Raw genomic sequence first — 11,840 nt, forward strand, 5'->3', positions numbered from 1 at the left:
CTGTGTCCTTAACTGGGGAAGATAATTGTTTAGTTACAAGATGGCTGCAAATTGCGCACACTGTTTGGCCTTGTTTTAACTTTTCTCTCCCAGTTTCCCTAGTCCTCCTGCCCTGGAATCCTGTAACAAGATCAGAACCTAGCAGCTGGTTTTTATGCAATTCTCCTGCCATTTTGGTTGAAGTAAATCTAAAGTATTTTTTAATACTGTATCTTAAACAAAGCCATTTTCTCTGGAAAGTCAGCTGACCACTACCTGTGTAGAATAGTTGGGAGAGTATAATAAATCATAGAACAAATTAGAAAATAATACTGAATTCTAAGTTTGTTTCAACTTTTGCATGATATTATAATTAATTTTTGTGAAAAAGAATGCTTATAAATCAAAATAATAACTCACATCTTATTAATAATATGACTAATAACACTAATTTAAAAAACTGAATTTATTTACATGAAATCAGCAATAGTGTTTTTATACTTTAACATTACATTCCATATTTGGTAGTAGGTAATTTGTCAAAAATGATTCTATTTATGAGAGTGTTAAACCATATAATAAAATTTTAAAATTAATAACACTATACAACTCAGAGTTTGACTAAAATTCCAACCTCAATAACATATGTTCATATTAGAAGGGGAATCATTTCAGTTTGAAATTATTGGCAACACATTGAAAAATATTCCTACTGATTCCACCACTGAATTACATTTTTATATACATCTGTATACATATAAATATCTGTAGATCTATATGTCAATCTCTATATATCTTTCTGGTTAATTTTTATGAGTTATTCTCAGGTTAAACATATATTAATCCAAATAGGTTTATATTTCCCTTTTCTTAAATAATTCAAAGGAAAAAACTATTTCATTTTACTTCTCACATTTGACTAGCCCACAGCTTATCTAAAAAGTTAAAGACAAACAGAAGAGGTATGTGTGTGTGAGAGAGAAAGAGATCTTTCTAATAAATTATCAAGCCATGTCCAGTGTTGGTTTGTGAGGTTGGGGAATGTTTAAGTGGACAGATATCATTTTAATTAGTGCTGCTGTGATACTAAAATACTCATAAAAAAGTCCTTCCATTGTTTTAATATGTGGCCCAGAGTAACACTGAATATAGTGAGCAGTATAGTTTATTTAAATGTATTATCCAACTTACTTAAAACATATCCTCATTTAAATTTCAGAAGAAACAGACTGTTTAACTTTTTTCTTGTTAAAAATTCATAAACATCTGTCCTACAGGAAGAATGAGTAAGAAGCATTTCATAGAAATACATTTTTGATGTCACAATGCAATTAATGCATCAGTAATCAGTTATCATTATTCTGACAAATTTTACGCAAGTCTGTTTTCTCCTTTCTTTAGCTGAAAGTCATCCCAAACATCTAAACACTTAAAACATTCTAATCACTAAAAATGCATAAATGCCCAAGGTCATCACAAGCAATTATCGTGAGGAGTACATCACCTATTCATTAGCAGCTCCAACAATTAATTCCTATGACCCAATTTAACATTTGCTCTCTCTAGCTCTGTCTGGACTGATGTATACCAGCTGATATCTAAGTTTAGTATTTAGCAAGGTTATTTTACCCAGGTCAGCCCAGATTCTACTTTATGGAGAAGTAAGATTGTTACAACAACAATTAATATTAAGATTTTTTACTTTTAAAACATCTTTGAACATCAGAAAATGAGGACTTCAACTGAAGAAGGAGAAAAAATAGAATTAAAACTCAGAGGAGGTGTTTCATGTAGGGTCTGGCCTGGCCTAAATGAACCTGGGAGCAGAAAAGTTGGTTACTATCAGGGAACTGCCAAGTCTTGAGCATATTTATTATTGGAAATTAATAAAAACATGGTCTGTTCTTACAGACTCTTCTTGGGCAATCAAAGTGTGCCCTCTTTTCTGGGTTGTTCTTCCTTTTCAGCTTCAAGTGTCAGTTTTCTAAGAACAACTTTCTGCATATTGACCATTTACTGTAACAACTTTCACTTCTCTTTTACATTGACAACTCTACATGGATAGCTGAAATAATAAATCTCACAGCCCCTGTTGTGAACAGGAACTTCATCCCAGAGAATTAAATGGGAGATATGACAAGGGTCTCAAGCTCTGGGCAGTACAAAATGCTATTTTCTTTCTATTGAAAAGATGTAGCACAGTGTTTTGTAGATGCAGCTGTAAACAGGATGATCTGACAGGAACTCCACAGGATAAATGTGGCCAACTGCAGAAAAGAGATCAACATGTAACTGACCAGATTATACAAGCAATGGCTAAGCCTCCCAGGAGTCAGAGCTTTGGATATGAATCCAGTCTCCTTTACTTGCTGTAAGTAAATAAAACTTCCATGCCACAACTACATCTCATTCTTTTGTAATTGTTGTTAATCCTTTCCCAAGGATATTTTTCCATTGATTTTTTTTTTTTTTTAGAGAGAGAGTGGAAGGGTGGCAGGGAAGGGAAAAGAGAGAGAGAGAGACAGAGAGAGAGAGACAGAGAGAGAGAGAGAGACAGAGAGAAAGAGAGAAACATCCATGTGAGAGAGACACATCAATTGGTTGCCTCCCACACGTGCCCCGACTAGGGCCGGGGATCAAACTTGCAATCCATGTACGTGCCTTTGACTGAGAATCAAACCTACGAACCTTTAGCTCTCTGTCCGACACTCTAACCATTGAGGCACACCAGCCAGGGCCACATCGCATCCTATACAATAAAACCCTAATATGCAAATAGACTGAATAGCGGAATGACCAGCTCAATTACCGGTTGCTATGATGTGCACTTATTATGAGGGGGCAGATGCTCAATGCACGAGCTGCTCCCTAGTGGTCAGTGCGCTCCCACAGGGGGAGTGCCGCTCAGCCAGAAGCCAGGCTCACAGCAGGCGAGCACAGTGATGGTGGCAGGAGCGCCTGCCACCTCCACTGCAGGAGGGAGGTAAGGAGTGAGGGGTCCCAGACTGCAAGATCCCCAGACTGCAAGAGGGGTGTCTGACTGCTGGCTTAGGCCTGATCCCCATAAGTATCAGGCCTAAGCTGGCAGGCGAACATCCCCCCGAGAGAGCTCAGGCCAGGCTGAGTGACCCCCCTCCAGTGCATGAATTTTGTGCATCGGGCCTCTAGTTCTCAGTAGAGCACCCTATGCAGTTAATTTCTTGAATTGGGTAACAGGATTATGGAGTTATGCCCCAACATGACTTGATAGTATTAACCTAGCCTATTGTTTGTGATTAAGTCAGCATGTTGGCAATTATTATACATACTAGTGGCCTGGTGCACAAAATTTGTGCATGGGGGGTGTGTTCCTCAGCCCGGCCTGCACCCTTTCCAATCTGGGACCTCTCGGGGGATGTCCAACTGGGGATCGGGCCTAAACCAGCAGTCGGACATCCCTCTTGCAATCCGGGACAGCTGGCTCCTAACTGCTCACCTGCCTGCCTGCCTAATCAACCCTAACCACTCTGCTTTCTGGCCTGCTTGCCCCCAACTGCCCCCCCTTGTCGGCCTGCTCACCCCCAACTGGCCCCCCTTGCCGGCCTGCTCACCCCCAACTGCCCCCCCGCCCCCCCGCCTGATCACCCCCAAGTGCCCTCCCTTCCTGGCCTTATCGCCCCTAACTGCCTCTGCCTCGGTCCTGCCACCATGGCTTTGTCCGGAAGGTCTCCCAGTCTAATTAGCATATTACCCTTTTATTAATATAGATATATGTATATATATTTGCAATTCTTAAACTATTATACACTAGAGGCCCATTGCATGAATTTGTGCACATTGGAAGGAAGTTAATTAGAAGAAATATTTTAGAGGCTGGAGAGGAACTGTGGGAAGGCTGCAGGGCATGTCCGGCTCATCTTACCCAGTCCCGATTGGCCAGATCCCAGCAGCAAGCTAAACTACTGGTTGGAGATTCTGCCTCCTGGTGGTCAAGTGCATATCATAGCGACTAATCAAGTGGTTGACCATTTGGGTCAACCCATCAGTTGGACAGTTAGCATATTAAGCATATATATATATATATATATATATATATATATATATATATATATATATATTTGGGGCCTGGTACATGATATTCATGCATGGAGGGGTGTCCCTCAGCCCAGCCTGCACCCTTTCCAATCCAGGACCCCTTGGGGGATGTCTGACTGTTGGTTTAGGACCGATCTCATAGGGATCGGGTCTAAATCGGCAGTCAGTTATCCCTCTCACAATCCGGGATCGCTGGCTCCTAACCACTTGCTTACCTGCCTGCCTGTTCACCCCTAACCACCTCTGCCTGCTAGCCTGACGCCCCTAACTGCTCCCCTGCCAGCCTGATTGCCCCTGACCTGAGCCTTGGGCTGCTGGGCAGCCACCATTGGCAGCTTGCCTGAGCCTTGGGCCGGCCCTGGGTTACTGGACAGCCACCATCCCCAGCTTTCCTGAGCTCGTAGCCACCATCCCCGGCTTTTCTGAGCCTCGGGCCAGCCTGGCCAGCCACCATCCCTGGCTTTCCTGAGCCTCAGGCCAGCCCTGGGCAGTGGCAGCCGCCTTCTGCAGTTTGCCTGAGCCTGAGACAGGTCTCCTGGTCTAATTAGCATATTACCCTTTTATTAGTATAGATAGATATACATGTATATTTATTGCAGTTGTTAAACTATAAATTTGAACACATATTGAAAAACAAAAATATCTTAGTTCTTATAATAGAGGGGCCCAATAAGTGTTTCATGAACATAACCAAAATTTTGCTATCATGAAAATTATAGCAGTCATTACTATAGAAAAGAGTTTTTATTTATACCTGTAAGAGATAAATTATAAAAGGTTTTTATGATGAAGTTCAATATTATAAATTTACAATTTGAAACAGTAGCATCTATTGATACTTTTTACTTACCTTTAATTCCTTAACTATAGCTGTTCAATAGTTTGTGAAGTATTGCAGAATAATTTATGTGATTTAGAATAATTTTAATGTTTAAAAATATGTTTAAAATTTTAATTTTTAAAAAATGTTTTTCTCCACTTGTATTTTATGAGAAAATAATAGCTCAAATATCAAAGTTCAAAATAGCTATTACTAGAAAAATATAATGCCCTTAATCTGTACTTTTGTGATATTTTTAATGAATATACAAAAAAGAAATGTACCATATACAGTGATCAATGATTTTTAGTTACTGTGCCATGCCAGCACAGCCAAGGGTTCAGTGAGCCTGAGGGAGGGCCGGCGAAGGATGAAGAAAAGACAAAGAGAATAAGCTGGGTCTAGGTGGATCTTCGGTGCCTGGATGAGACACAGAACAGATCCAGACTGCAAGCTGAGCCTTTAGTCAGAGGTAAACAAGGTAATTTACAATGTTCTTATAAGTTTCACTTATTTTTGGCAGCACTTGCTGCACCTCCCACAGCCCATTAGCTACCCAGGAAGGATCTAGGGAGTGTCACAAGATCAAGCTTAATTATGCTAAGAGGGCTGTGCCCTCCAAGCTGGGACTTGTTTTTGGTTTTGCCAACAGGTCAGTCTGAGACTTAACCTTTTGCACTCGGATGTCGAGTGTGACTCGACACGGTTAGCATCGGTAGCAGCTCAAAAAAAAAGCAAGCGAGTGCACAGGGTTAACCCTATAACCGCTCCCTACAGTTACAAGATAACCAATACTGTTAACATGATGCAGTATCTTATTTAATTGCTATCAACCAAATTTGTAGCTTTTTCGCTTAACATCTTGTTCGACAAAGTATTTTATTCATAAACCATGTTATCACTGTTTCACTAAGAAGACTAACAACACTAAAACTTAGAAATATTTCTTTTTTTAAACAAAAATCTTTGAAAGATAATGATTTCAATCAAATTATTTGACTCTAGCAAAGTCTCTCCCTTTGAAGAAATGTTCCAGTTAGCATACTTTCAACCAAAAATATTTAATATTGAACAGTGTTTGGTGTTCAATGACATTAAGCTTGTGCTGACTGTTTATTTCTCAATTCATTTTTTATAGACTTTCACAGGAACAAGGGAAATGGTTGAGTGTGGTTGTTTTAATGAGGTTTTGTCTAAATAAATACCTTGATATCCAAGTCATGTAACTGAAGGAAAGCACTGAAAGATTACCAACTAAAATATTTTCTAATCTAACCAAAATAAAAAAGGCAATTTTGGATGTGCACAATATTGTTTCAGTTATGATATTCAATATTGTTTTGTAGAGTTTCATTATGTAGTAATAGCAGATGGGGTGTGTTTTTTGAAATTAATAAAATATATTTGAATTAAAATTATAAACTATAAGTAATAAATATGAGATTGAAACAGGAAATTGAATTGTTCAAAGAGAACACAAATCAAATAACTACATAAAAATAAAACGATATTTTTTTGTTTTAAAAAGATATTAGCTCAGCCCAGCCGGGATGGGCCAGTGGCTGAGCGTTGAAGCAGGAGGTCATGGTCTTATTACTGGTCAGGGCACATGACTGGATTTTAGGCTGGATCCCTAGTGTGGCATCAGGCAGGAGGCAGCCAATCAATGATTCTTTCTGGTCATTGATGTTTCTATCTCTCTCTTCTCCTCTCCCTTCCTCTCTCTGAAATCAATAAAAACATAAAAAAATTTACATGTCTAGCCCTAGCCAGGTTGACTCAGTAGCTAGAGTGTCAAGTTCGATTCCAGTTAGGGGCACATACCTCAGTTGCAGGCTCGTCCCCAGCCTGGCCCTGGCGGTGGCATGTGCAGGAAGCAACCAATTGATGTGTTTCTCTCACATTGATGTTTCCCTCTCCTTTCTACCCTCTCTAAATATCAATGGAAAGCCGAAACTGGTTTGGCTCAGTGGATAGAGCGTCGGTCTGCGGACTGAAAGTTCCCAGGTTCGATTCCGGTCAAGGGCATGTACCATGGTTGCGGGCACATCCCCAGTAGGGGGTGTGCAGGAGGCAGCTGATCAGTGTTTCTCTCTCATCGATGTTTCTAACTCTCTATCCCTCTCCCTTCCTCTCTGTGAAAAATCAATAAAATATATTTTAAAAAATATATATCAATGGAAAAATATTCTCCAGTGAGTATTAACAACACACACAAAAATATATACATGTCTAACTGCATGAGAATGTTCAAATTAATTATTGCTCATCAGTTAGATAAAATATATTAAAAAACAAAAAGATATTATCTCAGAATAAACCCCATAAAGTTCACAAAGGATAGCAAACCAACCAATTAGTTATAGTTTTAAAAAGTTAAAAATTTTTCTGAGTTTCTAAATTCCAATAAATAGACAAAACTTAAGGAACAAAAATTAAAAAATCATCAGATGTTATGCTTGAAGGGAGGTGTTATAATGTAGTCTGCATTCTTATAGGAAAAAAGTCATCAGAAATTGACAGAATTAAATACACTATAGTTAGGTAGGCTCCAAATACCCAGTGAATGCTCACTAAATGACATAGGATAATCACTACAAATGATGATACATGTTTATAGGATACATTTAAATGCTAATTTAAATACATTTACATTTGGAACTAGAACTTTCCTGTTTTCAGAATAAAATAATTGCCTTAGCAGTTGCTCATTAGTGGAGCTTTAATGAAAATAATAGGGTTAGGCTATGATTACATTTTTGTTTTGCACTGAGTATAGCTTAGTGTTGATACCAAACAGTTGTTACATGTAATAAAAACACTTTTCAGAAATAATTTTCACTCCCAATGCCTATACATTTGCAAAGTTCTTAATGTCTGTCTCTATAGTTTGTCAAAAATAATGTAACCAGAAAGGGACTGGGCCTGGAGTGGGTCTGTCTTGGGCTGGCTGGTAGTGTGTGGGTTCTTGACTTCCTGCAGGAAAGATTTCATAATACAAACCCAGGTGATTTTGAGAGTATGTTTATTAAAGCTGCGGAGAAATTAACAAGGAGAAATCCAGCATAGAAGAAGCAACAGGAGAGAGCCTAGGTGGGGCTACTTGGAATCTCTAGAAACTTAAGGGAAAGAAGTGAGTCAAGGCGGGCTGCAGTCAATTCACTTCAGAGTCAGAGAAAAGTGGGCCTTGGAGACAGGAGCAGGAGGTTAGCCCAGGACCAGTCGCTGCTACCCATGGCAAGTCTCATGGGGACCCTAAGAGTGTAGGAGACAAAAAATATATATATTTACTGGAAAAGAAGATTCAAGTTTTATCTGCTGTCAAAGACAGGGATTTTAGGGGAGGTCTCAGGGGAGGATCTCAGTAGCATCTTCATCAGCTTTTCCCAGGTGTATCTTTTCAGGGTCCTGGTCTCCACTGATGGGACAGCACCAAGGCAGGGCGTCATTAGTCATTGCAGCTGGTCCTGGTCGCCCACCTAGTTTTGCTGCTCTTCTAGGCCTGGAGCTGAAATACCGCTGAGGCTTAGATGTTATCTCTAGGGAGGAACGGTCAGGTGGGTCTAAACAAGAAGACCAGTGATACGTATAAAAAAAAGGGAACGGGAACAATAACATCAATTGTTATTGGGCGAGGAAAGGCAGCCCTCGGGGAAAGGTCTGGTGCCAATTTCACCCGTTCCTAGACACCGGAGGCTTTCTGATCTGGTGACCTTCTGTATCTGGCTGTAAATTGCTCGGCCAGTTTGTTCAGCTATCTGTCTCAGTTTCCCCAATCTACTTGCCAAGGAATTTTTGTAGCGTCTTATTATCCGGCCTCGGATATACACAAAGATATTGATAGTATTTGTGTTGTGAAAAATAATATAAATGGGGGCACTTTAACATGGAGTCGAAGCTGCCATCCCAGAAGAACTGCCTTGCAGGCCTTCTTCTCAAACCTTTGGAATGCTAAAATAGGGCAAAGTTACCTTTAGATTGGGCCTAAGCCGCAATGTATCCCAAACAGCTGTTCACAAAGACAACAAGAAAGCAGATATTATGAGTACTGGACTGGACGCTAAGAGTATTCTTTAGAATTAGCCTCACTATGTTAGCTCATCTGCACCTATAGAAATTCCTTCCTTCTATTGATTTATTGTTCCCGTTCCCTTTTTTTATACATACCCTCTGCCTTCATCTCCTAATTGGAAGATTATTTGGGTTTCTGTCCGAATCACTGCTTCCCGGGTAGCTCTTCTTTTCAGATCTCAAATAAATGCTTGTTGCCTCTCTCTTTGGCTTTTATTTTTAGCTTAACAGTATGTTTGGTATAAAGAAGATCAAGCAATTATGTAAGCAACTTATATTTTATTTTTGTGCTTTTTTCCCTGAGACTTTATATCACTTAGATACAGTGATTATAAATTGTTCAGCTGTGACTGAGGTCGCTGTCTGCACTATCCATATAGGTGGCACTTTTGAGAGAGAATTAAAATCATGGTAAATCTGATCAGTACCACCAGGTTTGGTGTAATTGTGTAATTTGGTGTAATTCCTATCTGTACAGTACCTATCTTAATAAAAACTTACTATTGTCTATATATATAACTACAACACATTTTACAAATTTATTTGGCTAATTCCATGCTGAGTTATTTCAAATTCTATGATCTGTTAAAAACTTTTCATATCATTCCCTTTCAGGTAAGTTGGTATTGAAACCAAGGGTCCTCATAATTTTGGTTTGATTTAATCTCTAGTTTTAAAACAGTCATTTTTTTTTCCTGCAGCTTCTCTCTTTCAGCACACTTCACAGATCTGACCTTACTTTCTCACCTTGAAGATCCTTGATTCCAGAGGCAGTAGGAGACAGTAGCCTAGTTCTGACTAATGGCCACAAGGTCTAAGCCCTTGACAGGTGAAAGATAACATCTTAGTTTAAGCTATGTTTCAGCTCATGATCCCAAAGAATAGATGAATCCCTTGGCTTCCATTCTTTGAAACCGGTTCTGGATGCTGGAGCTGACCTCAGAGTTGTCCACAAGACCTGAAGAAAATACGTATTACCCTTATCTCGCCTCTGACCAATCAGCTCCTAACATGACCCAGATCCCCTAATCCAGTGTCTTGTGTTTTCACCCTATGTAATCTGTAGCCTAAACACCACTGGTAGAACATGAGCTCACCTGTCTCCAGATTGGCCAAATCTAATAAGCTAATTCCTTTCTTACTGCAAACTCCTGCTTGTATATTTTTTTTTGTTCAGAGTGTGCAGGCTGAACAAACTTAATTATTGGGCTTCAGAAACAATATGGTAGTTGCGCCATACTATGGAGTATGTGAAATGTAAAAGGAGCAATTCTATTTATTTTCTTTTAATACATCCTTATATGAATCTTAATATGCACCAGGCATTGTTTCACATCTACTGCAAGTATTATCCCATTTGATCCTTATAATAACCCTATGAAATAGATCCTACAATCCACATGTTATAGACGAGGAATCAGAGGTTAAGTAATTTTCCCAAGATCAAACACTAATAGTTGCTTAAACTGGGATTAAAAGCAAGGAGAGTGGCTCTAAAGACCATGCTTTCAGTTTGCTGTGCTGCCCCCCGGAGCATGATGTGGGAACCACATACAGCATGCAAACCCCACTCCCACCATCCCTAATGTAATTATCTTGTATAGGTTTTAGTCATCTTGTAAAATACAAAGAGCAGAGGCAGGGACCTGGAATAAACAATGAGGGGTATTTTTCTTTGAAAGTTTTTTTTAGTAACATTTTTTATCCCCTTCTCATTGCAGCTACTTGTCTGAAAATTAGAGTAATAATCCACATTTTATTTATTTGAGGGTTACTTTAAATGGCATAATTATTAATTCTACAATGCATACTCCAGCATATACTCTTACTTAAACAATTTCATCTTTTGTTAAGTTCCCAATTTTTCATCTTTTCTCATAGAAGTTGACAAAGCTGTTAGTTTTCTTCTGAACTTTATAAACCCATTTTGTACCGTTATAAATTATATATTTTCTACTGTGAATATCTTCTCTCTCTCAATCACTTCAGATCAATTCTACACTGGTTGTCATGGCATTTATAAAATCTCACCTATAGGAATTCTTTTTCAAGATGCATGCTCTCAGTTTGCTGTGCCTATATCTATATTTGTCTAGTTGTATTCTGGGGGGAAAAAAAGACACCAATTCATTTTATTTATTATTCTTTCAGAGAGGAGAGAGAGGGAGAGAAAGATAGAAACATCAATGATGAGAGAGAATCATTGATTGGCTGCCTCCTGCACGCCCCATACTGGGGATCGAGCCCGCAACCCAGGCATGTGCCCTGACCAGGAATCAAACCATGACCTACCAGTTCATAGGTGGACGCTCAACCACTGAGCCATGACAGCTAGACTTTTCTACTTATTATTCTTGATGAAGTAAGAAAACCTGAATATGATAAAGTGTAGGGTGATGAATTAAAAATTATGAGGGTATAGAGGTTCAGGATGAGTTACCCCAAGATGTGCCTTAGTGTCAGTGAATTATTTGAGCTATGGGCAACCAAGACACTGTCAGCTCAAGAGCAACTTCTGCCTCATCCCTCTTACCTATCTAGAGGAATTTAAATTAGAAGCCTGGCCCATGATAAGAATTGTCACCAGAAATAACTTTTTTACCTACCTATTGTAAATATTTCTCTCTTTTCCGCGTCCAGCATGGCTAGAGAGTGGTCCATTCCTGAGTAGGGGCAGCTGGAGATTGAGAAATAAAAGAAAGAGACAAGACACAGAGATAGGAGGAAAAAGCTGGGACTGGGTGGACCGCTGCCCTCTTCTGATGGAGAGACAGTGACCAGAGCCGATGCAGCGTGTTTATTTTATATCCCCCAAATACCAGGAAGTTTTCCTATTCGTCCTGGTGCTTGGCTGGATTTACATAATAAAACCCACCCCCTGGCACCTGCACCTGGG

At 39.4% G+C, this 11,840-nt stretch overlaps 1 protein-coding gene across 1 annotated transcript in view; it reads right to left on the minus strand.

Annotated features, from left to right (window-relative positions):
* The window catches only part of ADAM29 (ADAM metallopeptidase domain 29), a gene marked incomplete at both ends in the record, with an annotated part of 54,578 nt that overhangs the window by 15,012 nt on the left and 27,726 nt on the right, over nt 1–11,840 (minus strand). The window lies entirely within an intron of this gene.

The sequence above is a fragment of the Cnephaeus nilssonii genome (genome assembly GCF_951640355.1).
Source record: "Cnephaeus nilssonii genome assembly, chromosome: 5".
Classification (NCBI taxonomy): domain Eukaryota; kingdom Metazoa; phylum Chordata; class Mammalia; order Chiroptera; family Vespertilionidae; genus Cnephaeus; species Cnephaeus nilssonii.